The sequence below is a fragment of the Manis javanica genome, chromosome 1 (genome assembly GCF_040802235.1).
Source record: "Manis javanica isolate MJ-LG chromosome 1, MJ_LKY, whole genome shotgun sequence".
NCBI lineage: Eukaryota > Metazoa > Chordata > Mammalia > Pholidota > Manidae > Manis > Manis javanica.
Genome location: NC_133156.1, coordinates 57,463,843 through 57,479,969, shown reverse-complemented (window position 1 = coordinate 57,479,969; position 16,127 = coordinate 57,463,843). Strand labels below are relative to the sequence as shown.

Genomic DNA, 16,127 nt, shown 5'->3' with positions numbered 1-16,127 from the left:
TAGGCGTTTTCGGCGGACGGAGCAGAAGGAGGAGGGGGTGAAAAGGGAGCGTTCTCATCCACAAAGGAGTCACCTCGTTTATGGCTGTTGGAGGGGGGTGCCTGAGAGTCAGCCGCAGCCGTGAAGGCCTGAGGCGGGGATTTATGACTGTCGGAGGAGGGGTTTGAGCGTCCGCCGCAGCCGTAAAGGCTTGAGGCGGGGATTTATGGCTGTTTGGGGAGGGGCCTGAGGGTCCGCCGCAGCCGTGAAGGCCTGAGGCGGGGAGAGTTCCCTCCTCATCCCCGAGCGTCAGGGCCTTGCCGGACGATCACGGTCAATGGCACTGCGATAGCTCGGGGAAGAGTGGCCCACCCCGGGGAAATTTTGCTTAAAAACTTTCAGCACTGATGGAAGGGATGGTGAATGCGTTTGACTGTCAGAGGAGGGGTCTGAGCGTCTGCCGCAGCCGTAAAGGCTTGAGGCGGGGATTTATGGCTTTTGGAGGAGGGGCCTGAGGGTCCGCCACAGCCGTGAAGGCCTGAGGCGGGGAGCGTTCCCTCCTCATCCCCGAGCGTCAGGGCCTTGCCGGACGATCACGGTCAATGGCACTGCGATAGCTCGGGGAAGAGTGGCCCACTCCGGGGGGAAAACTTACCTAAAGGCCAGAGAGGAGTGGTGAGTGTGATGAACCAGCGCCAGAAAAAGAGGATGAGGGCAAGCTGCTGCTGGTGTCGGGGGAAGACGGGGCCCAGTTGGGGTGTCCCGTCTCCCGGGTTTCGGCACCAATGAAAGGAAAGGAGCGACACATAGCAGCAATTCACCGGAGAGTTCCGCTTTATTAGGGAAAGGTGCTGGGTTATATAGGAGGGGGCATGAATTGATTGAGGTGTCACTTCTACGGGGCTGGTGGCTGTTGGCTAGGTGCTGGGATTGGGAGGGGGGCGAGAGGTGATTGGGCTTCAGGTGGCGCCGGCAGGAACTGAGGACCCCGAAGAGAAGCCGGAAGTTTGCCATCTTACTGGTGGGGACCCTTCAAAAACCCACTGGCAAGACAATCATGGATAAAGGAAAATGCTGCAAACCCAAGCTTCCCGTGCTCAGAGCCAGTTTACCAACACACTGCTGCATGGAAGTCAGGAGAAGGAAAGCTTTGAGAAGGGGGAGAGTATTAGTAGCTCCTGGAGGGAAGGGTGTTCCTGGCCTGGGGTGGATCCCCTCTGAAATCGGTGAAACTGAAATAAGTCAAGGCAAAGGGTAGGTTGGGAGAAACCATTTTCTATTGTTCACAGCTTGCTCTAACTCGCTAGCTAGGCCCAGCCCCACCCATCTCCTCTGCGGCCACTCAGGCTCTCTCCTTTCTCCCCCATCCCTGCTAGCAAAGCCCGGTTGGTGCTCTGTGTCCCTGCAGCCAGAGAGGCGCTCACTCACTTCCCTGCCTGCCAGTTCTGGGAGGATCTCAATGATCTGGTCCTTGGTGACTGGCAGATAGCAATCCAATTACATACCAGGAATGGAGGGGAGGAGAGAATGGCCATTTCTCCACCCCTGGCCCTGGAGATTTCAGGAGGCTGCAGTGATAAACACCTATTGATATGTAAATGAACAAAGGCCAGGCAGATTCTGGAAATTCTGCAACTTACCCCACAATATTCAACATACGTAATACCACTAAGAGGCCGAATGAGGCAAAGACAGAAAAATTCTATCATTTGTTTCCGTGGAGAGGAGGGCGTGGAAGAAAAGTGAGTGGCAGGTGAAGTAAAAACCCTGTGTAGAGACAGCTCTTGCAAAAAGTTTTGCTGTGAAGGGGAAGAATGAAATCAGTAAGTTGCTGATTTGAGATCAAAGAGGAGAAGGTATGTGACTTAAAATGAGTAGTATGAAAAACTAGATCTCCATTAATGCGATTGTCCAGGGAGAGGGAGAGCAGGGAAGTGACAAGGCTGTTGTCGTCAGGATGCCATCCAGAGCACATGGAGAGGGACTTTAATTTGTTAGGAAGCACATTTCTCCCATCAGTGGACTCTCCATGCAGCATCTGTGATGGGGCTGTGCCCAGATACTCAAGACCCTGCCACCTCCCTGTCTGAGAAAGTTCATTACCAATATCTTGACATTGTTCCCAAGATAAAGTGCACACATACACCTTTCTCCAAGACAGGTAACCAATTCATAGAAAAATTTCTAGGCATCCTCAGTATCTCAAGGGAAGCTGAAGTACTGTTAGGGTCCAGGAACTCAGGGTTTTCCCGAGAGAACAAAGCACACAGGCATGGAGATGTAAGTACAGGCAAAGTCTTTATTCAGCCAGCAAGCTGGGGTCGACAGCACCTCCCCTGACACGCAGGCCGAGTCCGAGCTGCTGACCCCCAGGCAACTTTAGGTATTGCTTATATAGGATTTTCACAGCCATTACACCGAAGCCCACGCATTTCTACAACCAATAATTTTAAAACACATTCTATATTGTAACCTTTTAGGGAACACTCCAGTTGCCTGACCGCTTCAATTGTTATCTCTTGCTTACCCAAGCATGTCTATGTGACTTATCACGGATCACGCCCCCAGGCTGTTGCCCACTTCTAGTTATCTAACTTAAAGCAGGAGCATTTCTAAGCTTAGCCTCGGGTTGTTTATTCAAAACTGGGTGGCCCATGCTTTAGGCAGTTAGGTTAAATGTTATTAGTCCTTTTTCCTGACTCTTGATGCCCTCTGCCCTCCTTTACAGTACATACCTACAAAGCCAGGACTCCAGCCACAGAAAGAAGGGAACCTGCTGAAGTGTGTAGATGTTCTAGGCAAATGAGTTCCCAAAAACGTTTAGGTAATTATGTGTCAGGATTTAACTCTCTGCCACTTCTAGATTACACTTGACTTCAAAAAGGTGCTAATGTTTGATTAATGCTTTCTTGGATTTAGTAGCTCAGCTGAAAGCACAGATTCTAGCGAACAGGTGGTACATTAAATTGAAACATAAGCTAAAAGTACTTGGAACTAGAAGAAGAATGGGCTTCAGAAGATGGCAGTTATGATAACTGTAATTGTTTTGGAAAGAAAGGCAGCAGTTTTCTACCATCTTTCAACTATTTTGCAGCTGTGGAGGCTGGTGCCTTGGATGAATCACACTTGAATGGGGTCCTGACTATGCTAACTGGGTGTTCATAGAGCTACGTAGTAAAAAGAAGGTGGCCTCTGGATAAAATACCTAACACTCTGCCTGTGATGAATAATAAATACCAATTATTATTATCATTTAGGCATTCACTTCTGAAAATTCTACTGTTGCTCTGTTATTACCTAAATGTGCAGGTATGATGTGTGGCTTGCCTTCTTTCACAACCTACTATCACATGTTGTCCAGTGGTTAATAACTATGACTGTTACGGGAAGGATGAGTTCCTATTTGCAGCTCTGCTGAATTTCAGATCAATGTCTATTGTAACTGTATCTGACCTATTGTCAGCTTCTTATATTTCAGGTGGAATTTAAGTGGATCTTAAATGTTTTGAATTAGTGTTAGGGACTCAGCCACCTTGTTCTCAATAGCAATATATTGTTAGGGAAGATTTCTCTCATCCTATCTGGGACAGTGTCTTAGGACAAGCTCCTTGGAAGCAAAACCTAAAATAGGGATTCTTGTGTAAGCAATCTATCAACAGAGTGAGGGAGTACTCTCAGGAAAATCCTGTAAGGGAGTGAGGGAAGCAGAAGAGAGGAAGAGACGTCATTTGGAAAAAACATGGTTTCGGGAGCAGTCCAGCCTCAGCCTGACCTCACTGGGAACTCTTGGAGCATGAATTGTGCCACAGTTTGTTCTGCCTGCGGTGAAGGGGCAAAGCTTTCCCACCACCCACTGTCAGTTGGTCATTGGCCACAGGCCCCTCTCCTGAGGAGCAGGTCATAATCTCCCTGGCTTCTCTGGACCAGAGGGCTTCACTGGCTAAGAGAGGGTGCCCAGAGAAGGGGACGGCTGTGAGCTGCTAGGAGCAGCCAACGCCCACAGTGAATGTGAATGCGGGTGGGGTGGAGGAGGGTGGGAGGGCCAGACCAGCAAAAGGGAGGATCTGGGTGGGACACCAATAGCATCTGCCTCAGAGGACACATGGCAATGGTGATTCCAATGCTAGACCATTATCCAGGAGCAGATCCAGAAAGGAATGCAAGCTGCCTTAGGCATGCTGTTTGGGTCACCTCGGGCAGTTCTTGAATGCTCAGTCATTGGGCTTCTCAGAGATGGAAACAGAGCTGCCAACTGGTACCAACTTGTCAGAGAACAAGAATTACAGATATGTTCAGCCCTAAAGCTTACTGTTTCTGTTCCCCTATTTGATGTTAAGTATTTTTTAGAGTAGTAGAAAATAGCACATCAAAGTCACAATTATTATTCTAGAAATGCTCACATCTTACATTTGATGCTGTTAGGAATTGTCCATATAAGATGGTAAGGGTGACATCATCATGATATGAGGCTAGCTGTCTCTTTTAGAAGGTATGTCTCATAAGGCAAGGCCTGCGGTTTGGATGAGTAATAGGAAGAAAGGCACAGGGCAATTTGCTAGGTACATGGTGTTCTATTGTTAGGAGAAAAATAAGTACACTGTGTGCTCTGTGTTGTCAGTAACCAAAGGTTTCTTCAGTAGCCCATTCTCTGAGGTTAGCACATGAGCTTCAGCTTCAGTTAGACAAGTAACACAAATCAATACTTGCTTCTACAGTGAGACTCCCTGCAGATCTCAGTGCTTTTATTTTATCTGCTACTAAAAATAGTTTCTTGAGGCATGGATTTCATGACCTGAAGGGAGATTACAATAGTGCTCCATTATGTTTTTTTATTCACATCCAATGCACCTGGCCAGGGAAGTCTAGAATACTGGATAGAACTGCAGAACCTGAGTTCAGGAGCCCTGGCCACCTGCACCATTGATGAGTGGTGGAATTTCCTGGCAGGATGGAGTCACTGAAGAGGGAACCTGAAATGGTTCAGGGCTAAAGAGAGAAAGTGCTCTCTGCAAAAAGAATTCTCTCCATGAGACAGGAATCAAATGGGCCGAAAGAGAAGAAATGGAAAGAAACATGACTGGGTGCCTAGAAATGATAGAAAGCATTTGGAAAGCAATAACTGTGCCCCCTATTTTCTGTGAAACTCCCAAACACTCACCTCTGCATGTGGAGGGAACATGGCTAACTAAGCCAGAAGCTCTTTGGCAGATTTGATTTTTCCATTGTCTTCCAGAGTACCTGATATTTAGTAAGAGCTGACTAAGTACATGCTTAATTAATTAATATCATGTTGTCATGGATGTCCTACAGGCAATTCATTTTAACTTATTCAAGTTTAAATTTAAATAGGGGGTATTAACTAGGTACCTGCAAGAACGGATAGCGTTTTGAGATGCTGTGCTTCTGAATAACCTTGAGAAGTGTTGAGTTCCTCAATTCCCACCCCTTTAATTAAATGACACTGTGAGAAAAAAATCTTGTTTCTGGCTTCTTTACAGCGACAAATTTCTCAGAACAGCTTTTTGTAAGTAAATGTGGCAGTTCTCTGAATGCTAAACTACTGCTCTTCCCACATCACTGCAAATAGCATGGTGAGAAATGCTGTGGCCCAGCAGGAAGCGCAAGAGCCACTGGGGAGAAAATTTAGGCTGACATGAAAATACCTTCAAGACGTATTATATTGTTGGGTAAAATAAGAAGGTTCAGAATATTTCATATGTGGCATTTATGTTGAATAAATTATATATTTCTGTATGTACATTTGTATATCTAAAAACATATAGAAATGTTATAGCCTACACATGAAGATCCTAAGAGTAGTCAGTGGTAACTCTGGGATGAGGCTGGGATTTGGAGGTAAGGTGAAATAGAAAGAGACCTGGAGTTTTTCTATATTATTTGAGGCTGATTGCTTTTCTCCCCTCACTAGAAATCCCAAGACAATAGGGAAGGTGCCTGTCTTCCTCAGTACTGTATTTCCAGAGCTTTGAAGAGTGGCTGGCACAATTTCAGTAGGTGCTCAGTAAATGTTTACAGATTGAATTAATTAAGAGCATATACATAGGGGTAGAGGTGTGAAAGGCCATGGACCAATTAGGAAACTTCAGATAATTTGGCATGACCAGAGTACTTGTTTGAAAAGGAGTGGCAGGAGCTGAATCTGAAAAAGAAGTGGGAGTCCGTTCACACACAATGCCAGGGAACTGCATCATTCACTAGGTGAAAGAGACATCAGAGGGGTGAGAGACATGGTAGGGCTTGCATTTTACAAACGTTACTTGTGTAGCCATTAGAAGATGAAATGGAGGAAAGCAAAATACCAGTCAACAACCTACTGCCAGGGCACAGGTGAGAAATGCTGAACCCTGAAGTACGGGAGAGCAGGAAGCATGAGGAGCAGATGAGGGTGGGGAGACGCACAGGGCTTGTTGATCTATGGAATGTTAGCAGGGGCAGGGTGTGCACAAGAGTGAGGCTCTAAGTGACTCCCAGGTCCCTGGATAGGCAACTGCGGGAGCGATGGGACCCTTCACCAAGAGGGGAAGCGTGGAGAGCAGTTTGCAAGTGAAGGTTGTGGGCTTATCTTCAGACACGCTGATTTCAGGGGGAGAGCAGAGCATCCAGGTAAAGGCATACAGCAGAAAACTTGGGGTCTATCCTGAGGTCTCACTTTCCTCCTGCCCGGGGAAAGCCTTCAATATTCTGTTTAACGTTTTTAAAAGGAACCAATCCTCAGACAGTGGAGTGCTTAGTGCTTACTAACTGAACAAAGGAGGGCAGCCCAGCAGAGAGAGTTAGTCCTGGAGCCTAAGATTTCAACTCACTCAACTCTAATAAATTTTATCCTCTTGTTTCCTTAGCCAGAATAACATTAATTGTATAATTTGTAAGACGGGAAGAGACTGAAAGATCCTGGAGAGTTAAAAACAGAAGGTACGCAGAAAGGTGTTTGGGGACTCAGGTTGCCTTCAGTTGAAAGGGATTAATCTGGCAGAAGATCGCTGGAGCAGAGACAGAGGAATCACAACCCTCCAGCCGGAACCTCAGCAGTCAGCCCTGAAATCACGAGCACCCATTCCCCTCACCTGCTTGCACAACATTCTCTCTCATCTGTTTCAAGGCTCAGTCTTTGCTGTAGTGATAAATAGTATGAATCGAGGCTCATGGCCATAAACCTTGATGGCAATGACATTCTGGTTCCCCCGGGAACCAGGCTCTGCGCCTGGCACTTGGGTGCAGGGAGCAGAGGAGTACAAAAGAGCCTTTCACCCCGGATTCTTTTCTCCCACTCTGAAAAGGTAAGGCCTGCGAAGAGAACTTTCCGCTCCCACAACAAAAGCTGGAAACTTAAACCCACCTTGAGCCTTCCCACCAGCCTTTCTGGAAAACCTTCCCCTTCCCCTCTTTGCCGCTTTGTATTTCTCTGCTGTTGGAACTGGATTGTTCAAAGAAGTACCTGCCCTTGTTTGTCAGATGAGAAACCGGAAGTGCTGACCCTGAATTCTTTTATTTGCTCCTGCTGCTAACCTAGCAGTACTGCAGAATCTCAAACACTTCAGCAGCTTTAGTCTGGCTGGGAGAGTAGAATAATGAATGCATAAAGCCACTTGACAGGAGCCTTCTCATTCCTCCAGAAGGAGGGAGGCCATTAGCAAGGAATCAGCACAAAAAGAAGTGATATGTAGGCACGCAGAGAACAAAGGCCAATTTCAACCATTGGTGTTTGACCTGCTGGCACTATTTCTCCTCAGAATGGTTTTTCTGCTTTGTTGTGTCGTCTGAGTCTGCCAGTAATTTTGTCAGAGGATGAAAGTGAGCCCATAAGGACAGAGGCAGTCTCTCATTCATCTCCAAGGTTTAGCACAGAACCTAGATTTAGAGAGGCAGAGATTGGGGGAAGGGCATCTTCTGCAAATTCAGAAGATACATTGCTTTTATTTTCAATTTGCAGAAGAGAAACATAGGTTTGAGATGTTAAGAGTCTGGTTAAAACACAAAGTTAGTCAACAGCATGTCTCAGTTGAGCATCTTTGCAGGTAAGCAACAGAATACAACTCAGGCATATTTAACTAAAAAGGTCACTTATGGAGGGATATTGGAATACAGAGAGGATGGGAATCTGGAAACTCAAATTAGAGAGAAAGGACAAGGCTTAGGACAGATACAAAGACAGCAGGGATTACTCAATCACCTCACTTAAGAGTTGGTTCACTCAACACTTTTTCCCTTCCATGCCGTCAGTCTGCTCAAGTTGGTCAAAGTCCTAAGAAAAAGTGTTGGATTAGACAAGTTCGGTTCCCCATGCCAACCACTTGAAGAGTCGTAGGCAAGACACTATTTCCAAGATTTTAAAGTTCCGTCAAGTCTTCTACATACAGTGGGGAAAAGGCTATTCCCCCAAAAGAAAATGGGGTGCTGTTAGAATGGGGGAAATAGTTGCTGAGTGGTGATAAATTCAAATGTCTACTCCAGAGGCACAAAAATTCTCAATCATAATATAAGTTGGTCACAGGATTGGTGGTACAACATGGAGAATATAGCCAGTGATTCTGTAGCATCTTTCTGTGTTGACAGGTAGTAACCACATTAGTTGGGGTGAGGCTTTAATAATACTGGTTACTGTTGAACCACTGTGTGGTATAGTTGAAACCAATATAAGATTGTACATCAACTATACTTCAATTTAAAAAAAATGTCTACCCCAGAGAGCTAGGATTTAAGTTCATGTACATTTGTTCCCCAAGTTTGCACTCTTTCTTTCCCTAGGCCAGCATGGTGGTCCTCAACCGGTGGTAATTTTGTTCCCCTCCCCCAGAGACTTTTGGCAATGTCTGAAGACAATTTGGTTGGAACAACCGGGAGGAGATGCTATTGGCATATAGTGGACAGCAGCCAGAAATACTGCTGAGAATTCTGCAATGCCCAGAATATCCCTTCACAAAACACGATTATCCCCCAATGACAACAGTGCCAAGTTTGAGAAAAGACAGGGAATTGAGATCATGCACTATGGGTTTAAGAAAATTCAGTAATTCAAGTTGGTGTAAGTATGGATTGCATGTAGAAAAGTTGAAGGGGGAAAAAAACAAAAGTTTTAGATGAGATATTGTGGGGTCTTGAATGGCAGGCTAAATTGCCTAGACTATAATTAGTAGGACTGGGTACTTCCTAGAACAAAACTATGTCTTAGGTGCCTGGGCCTGACAGATCTCTCTATTCTGAGGTTATCATTAAAAGACCTTTGGAGCACATGGTTGAATGACATGAGACTGTCAATGACAAGCCCTATTAGTGCTCCCCATTCTGGACAAACTCTTAGGGTCTGTCCCATGAGTTTTGCTTCTCTATGCCTTGTACATCTCTCAGGCATATGATATTGGAAAAGTCATTGCTTCTTAGAGTGGACACTCCTGCTAAAGACAAAAACACTACTAGCAGCATTACTTCAAGTAATAGAACCACTGAATGATCTTTAATCTTTCCAGAATAATCTATTTTTTAAATTAACATATTTCACTAATTCACACTTTTTCACATATCTGAAATTAGGACATACTTACAATTGTTTAACTGGTAGCACTTTTTTCTTTCTGAAGGGTATATAAAATAATGGATGGTCCAATCAATAGCACATTAAATTCAATGAAATATGGTATATTTATTTTCTTCTCATTTGTCATTGCTTACATTTTATTCATGCTCATTTAAAGAACTGGATGTTGGCATTGTAGGTGGGTATTAGTATTGAACTCTGGCAGAATGCTAAGAACCATACAGAATATCACGATGGAACTGACCCCTCTCTGTCATCATTATTTTATCATTAGAAATACAGTTCTTATGTTGAACAGAAGAGGTTTTGTAACCATGCAACCATGTACCCAATGGGAACATCCAAGGCCTGTCCCCAATGACATATTTTGTCTGTGTTTCAAAGCTTTTAAAGAGTATGTGAAAGAAACATTCATTCAGGTTTGAATTCCCTTGGCAATTGCTTTGGGCTCTTCTTATTTTGTACATACTTCCTTGGTCCATCATTAGATAATTTCATTTGTGCAAAGGAAATGAAGTAAAATTTCCTTCTACATCCTTTCCCTATTTCTCACCTTTATCCTCTAACAGAAGTTCCTCCATTCCTTCTTCATTGTCATACATCAGTGAGATTAATGTGTGATGAAATCCACCCTCCAGTAATGTTATCAGCCTTAGAAACAAAGGCATTAAGTAAGACTATAGAAGGAGAGCAGGAGAGCAATAGTGGTGAAGCTTAAGCAACTGTGAATTTCCAGGAAATATTTATGAGCTGATTTAAATAATAATGAGCTAGTAGTCTGACAGCAGCAAGACTAGAATACAGAAGCACAAAGTTTCAGTTGGGTCGTGGGCTGTCTCATATCTGCACAAGCTGCACAGTAGAGTGGCCACATTTTAAACCTCCTGCCAAATAGATGTTTCAAAATGCTATTAAGTGAGAAATTGACGTTTTTCCACTGATGTCGTTTTTAAAATGTCTACCCTAGTACTTAGCAATCAGTTTGAATCCCATGTTGAAAAGGCATCTAGGGCCACTCCACCCAAACCTTTCATCTAAGTGACTGGTGTATTAGGAAAGACTCTCAATTTCCTTCTCTGTCCCCTTTATGAATCCACCAAATACCTCTCCTTGCATGTTCCTATGCTGCAGCATGAACCATGTCTCTGGAGTGTAATAAGAGGTAATTTATCTAAAAATGTCTCCTGTCCCTGCCTGACTACAGAAAATACTTCAGTTGCCTATGGGTTTGAAAAGATAAAAATGCTTGCTATTATAATAAAACAAATTTAACTTCCAAAGAGCTTTTTTCATACATTGCCTTGGGCCTGACAATCTGCTGACTTGATCCAAAATAAACAACCAGGCTTTGCATTTCTAAGTCATATTTCAAAGTTCCACACACAGAATTGCTGTTAAGGCTTATTCAGTGGGGATTTTTTTTTTCCTTTTTCCTAATGTGAAGACGCTAAGTAAGACAAGGAGAAAAATAGGAGGAGCAACTCACAGAGTCTCTGGAAAACTAGTCATCTTCAGACTGGGGAGCTGGATATCCCAGAAGTTAGATAGCAGAGAGTCTGGGCACATTGTGTTGCCCCAGGGATCTGGCAGCTGACAGGCCTGGGACTAGGAGGAGCCAGGTGAGGCACTCACCTCCAGTGTAAAACACAAGGCAGCACCCAAAAAACTTAGTAATCAAAATAAATACTTCTTCTATGTAATATTTTCAAAAATTGAAATTAATACGAAAAGTCTGTAAGGAACAAAATGGCACAATTTTAAATAAAAACAGGATCTGGCACCACCCTGCCAAGCCATATCGAAGCCTGAGGCAAAAGAAAAAAGGTGCACTCCTATAGACATGGTTTTATCCTTTTTCAAAAAAATTTATGGAAATAGATTTTAAATATATTGCTGATAAGTTTGCTTCCATTAAAAGCAGGAAAGTAAAATTATAAAACATTCTGTGTTGGGGTAGAAGTCAAATGTTTAAACTTAAAATAGTGTTTTTAATTTTTATACACCTACTTTTCCAGTTTTCAATATTTTTTCAATGGCATGAACGTTCTGGTTAGAACTCTGCACAGAGCTAGCCCAGAAGACATATTAGAAACATTAAAGACATCATTATGTGGGGCTGGGAAACCCAGCTGAAGCTGGTGTTAAGACCTCTCATCAAGGGTATTCTGTTACTCTGTGACTGTATTTTATTTTATGTGCAATATTTGTGGGCCACTGTATTCATATGCTACAAGGAACAGACAAGCCATTGTTCCTTACTTAACATTGAAAAGAATTTATTTTCATATAACAGGAAGTCCAGAGGAAGAGTGGATCCAGGATCCAGGTTCTCCCACCGTCCTGCTCTGCCAAACAGAGGAGTCAGCTTCATCTTTGGCTGGTTCTCGTCACAGGTAGAAGGTGGCTGCCTTGGTTCCTGGAGTCCCGTGCAAACCTAACAATGCCTCACAAAAGGCAGGAAGAGGGAATTCTTTCTCTTTTGGTCTTATTATAACAGCGAGGAAAACTTTTTTAGAAGCCTTCCAGCAGAGCTTTCCCACATCTCACTGGCCAGAATGAGGTCACAGGCTACTACTGAAACCAGACTCTGAGAAGGGGAATGGGGTGACAATGACAGGCTTAGGTTAACCAAGATTTACCCTAAGTCCTATCATGGAAGGATCATTACCCAAGCAAGGTTAGGGCCTTGTAGCAAGGAGGATGGAGGAAATAGCTGTCAGCTGGGCAGCCAGCAGTGCCTACTACAAATGACAATTATGGAGTCAGATATAATTGGGGAGACAATATATCACTAATCTTTGTATCAGGCTTATCATTCATCAGTACAAGAAATGGTCATGATATCATGTAAGACAAATTGCAAAAATCTTCAATGAAACAATACTGTTAGACCCATACATCCCAGCTGGCAAGAGGACAAATTCCAAGTACATCGTAGAATTAAATGTGAAAACATTACTACTATTTAAATGAACACATTGGAAAACTCTATAGAATCTTGGAGTAGACGAAGCCTTTCTATGACTCAAAATCAAGCCATAAAGAGAAAAAATATACAACATGGAATGAAAATATCATTCATAGAAAGATAGGCAGAGGATATAAATATCCAACAGGCAAGAAAAAAAGCCTACAAATGTGTCTTAAACATATGAAATGTTCAATTTCACATGATTCAGATTAAGGAAAACAAAAATTAAAACTATCCTGAAATATACCATTTTCAGTTATCTGATTGGCAGGAGTTTGATAACACTCTGTTGGCAAGGTTGTAGGGAAAAAGTCACTTTCATGGAGCCAAAGAGAGTATGAATTGGAATAACTCCTGTAAAGGGCGATTTAACAGTATATGCCAAAGGCCTAAATCCTTTAATTCAGTAATTCTGTTCCTGAAAATACATCTGTGGATTCTACAGAGTCCGCATTTTACAGATCTACTTGATTACATGAAAAAAGATTTTTCAGGGCTAATGTTTAACTGAAACATACCCGTAAGACCCAACTGGTTAGTTCTTGGCCAGTATCCAACCAAAAAGGTTAATGCCTATCATGTTCTTGATTTTAAAAATTGTAAATATTACCCCTTTGGCATTTAGAAGTCTATTTATTGGAGAAAAGTACTGGGGACAACTCATGTGGCCAACAAACATGCACTGACATACAACTATGCAAAAGGATGAGTAGCTATCTGTACATAGTGACATGAAAAGATCTCCGCAATCTAAGATTAAGTTAAAAAAGGAAAGTGCCTATTAGTTTGTGTAATACTCCAACTTTTGTATAAAAATAAAGGAAAAATAAGTCTTACTTTATAAAAAATAAGTGTAATTATATTTGCTTATAAAAACATGAAGCTCTGAAAGAAACACAAGAAACAGATTGCCTGAATTCATGGTATGGCAAATGGGGAAGATGAAAGACACGATGAGAGGAAATTTTTTCAATATATACCATTGCTTTTTCTTTTGATTTTTTGATAGAACTATGTAAATGTATTTGTTCAAAGTTTAAATACAATTTATTGATAATCTACAAATTTTTACTGCTGCCTACGTTCCATTTCCAAATCTTTAATTTGACATGCAAGACAAATCATAAGTTAGCTCAAATATTTGCATGTTTGAGTCCTACTAATTTCTCCCTGTCCCTACCTGTCACCTATGACCCACACGTAAACACACACTGCCAGACCTGGAACTTCTAAAAAATAACCACTGTTAACTATTTTCACTTCAGAAAAAAATATAATATGTGTATGCCTACATTTCTATCATATAAATATCATTTCTCAAAAAATGTACACATAATATTTCTATTTACTACATATTCTTAATAATTTTCTGTATCATGAACTTTTTAATTTACTTAATATCTTGTAATTCATATATATAAGTATGTTAAATGGTTGGATAATATTTCATCACATGGATACATCATAACTTTTTTTATTGATGGGTCATTGAGATACAATCTTATATTGGTTTCAAGTATACACACTGGTTTCAACAGTCACCCATATTATTAAGTCCTCATCCCAACTGATACAGTTACTGTCTGTCAATATAGGAAGATGTTACAGAATCATTGGCTCTATTCTCCATCCTGTACCATGATCCCTGAGACCAGTTTATATTATGATTGAGAATTTTTGTGCCCTTTTATCCTACTCACCCTCCTCCCCAACCCCAACTACTTCCATATAATAACCACCAGTCACTTCTCAGTGTCTATGAATCTACTGCTATTTTTATTCATTTTGTTTTGTTCTATTTTTACATTCCACAAATAAGTGAAATTATATGGTATTTGTCTTTCTCTGCCTGGCTCATTTCACTAAGTATAATACCCTCTAGGTCCATCCGTGTTGTTGTAAATGACAGGGTTTCTTTCTTTTCTTATGGCTGAATGATATTCCATCGTGTATATGTACTACATCTCCTTTATCTATTCATCTATTGATGGACACTTAGGTTGCTTCCATTTCTTGGCTATTGTAAATAATGTGGCAAGAAACAGAAGTGCATATATCTTTCAAATCAGGGATTTTGTTTTCTTCAGGTAAATTCCTAGAAGTGGAAATACTGGGTCAAATGGTATACTTACTTTAGCTTTTTGAGGTACATCCATACTCTTTTCCAGAGTGGCTGTAACAGTTTACATTCCCTCCAACCATGTAGGAGAGTTCCCATTTCTCCATATCCTTGCCAACACATTATTTCTTGTGTTTTGGGTACTGACCATTCTAACTGGTGTTAGGTGATACCTCATTGTGGTTGTGATTTGCATTTCCCTGATGATCAGTGATGTGGAGCATCTTTTCATGTGCCTGTTGGCCATGTGAATTTCTTCTTTGGGGAAATGTCTGTTCAGGTCCTCTACCCATTTTTAAATTGGTATATTTGTTTTTATGGTGTTGAGGCATATGAGCTCTTTATATATTTTGGATATTATCAGATAAATTGTTTATGAATACATTCTCCCATATTGTAGGTTGCCTTTTTGTTCTGCTGATGGTGTCCTTTGCTGTACAGCTTTTTAGTTTGATGTAGTCCCATATTTGTTCATGTTTTATTTTGTTTCCCTTGCCCAAGGAGATGTGTCCAGGAAAAAAATGCTCGTGCTTATGTTCAAGAGATTTCTGCCTGTGTGTTCTTCTAAAAGTTTTATGGTTTCATGTCTTACCTTTAGGTCTTTGATCCATTTTGAGTTTAGTTTTGTGTATGGAGCTAGACAGTAATCTAGTTCCATTCTCTTGCATATAACTGTCCAGATTTTCCAACACCAGTTATTGAAGAGACTGTCTTTTCCCAGTTGTATATTCATGGTGCCTTTGTCATATATTAATTGACCATATATGGCTGGGTTTATTTCTGGGCTCTCTATTCTGTCCCATTGATTTATGGGTGTGTTCTTGTGCCGCACCAAATTGTTTTGATTACTGTGGCTTTGTAGTTGAGCTTGAAGTTAGGGAGCATAATATTCCCAGCTTTATTCTTCTTTATCAGGATTGCTTTGGCTATTCAGGGTTCTTTGAGGTTCCATATGAATTTTAGGATTATTTGCTCCTAAATACCATTGAAAAATGCCATTGGTATTTTGATAGGGATTGCATTGAATCTGTAAACTGCTTTGGGAAGGATGGCCATTTTGACAATATTAATTCTTCCTATCCATGAGCATGGGGTAGATTTCTGTTTATTTGTGTCTTCTTTAACTTCTCTCATGAGTGTCTTATAGTTTTCAGAGTAGAGGTCTTTCATCACCTGGTTAGGTTTATTCCTAGGAATTTTATTCTTTTAGATGTAATTGTAAATGGAATCATTTTCCTGATTTCCCTTTCTGCTGTTACTATATAGGAATGCAACAGATTTCTGTGTATTAATTTTGTTTCCTGCAACTTTGCTGAATCAAGTTATTAGTTCTAGTAGGTTTTTGGTGGAGTTTTTTGGGTTTTCTATAGATAATATCATGTCCTCTGTATATAGTGACAGTTTAACTTCTTCTATACCAGTTTGGATGCCTTTTATCTCTTCATCGTGTCTGACTGGCATGACTAGGACCTCCAGTACTACATTGAATAAAAGAGGTGAGAGTG

At 41.7% G+C, this 16,127-nt stretch overlaps 1 long non-coding RNA gene across 5 annotated transcripts in view; it reads left to right on the top strand.

The window, feature by feature from the left end:
- The window catches only part of LOC118967797 (uncharacterized), a 98,378-nt gene extending 84,923 nt beyond the window's left edge, over positions 1 to 13,455 (top strand). For all 5 annotated transcript variants that reach the window (XR_012129913.1, XR_012129912.1, XR_012129916.1 and 2 more), the window contains one exon: positions 11,826 to 13,455. This is a non-coding gene — a long non-coding RNA (uncharacterized lncRNA). The remainder of the gene's footprint in view (positions 1 to 11,825) is intronic.
- The last annotated feature ends 2,672 nt before the right edge of the window (positions 13,456 to 16,127 follow it).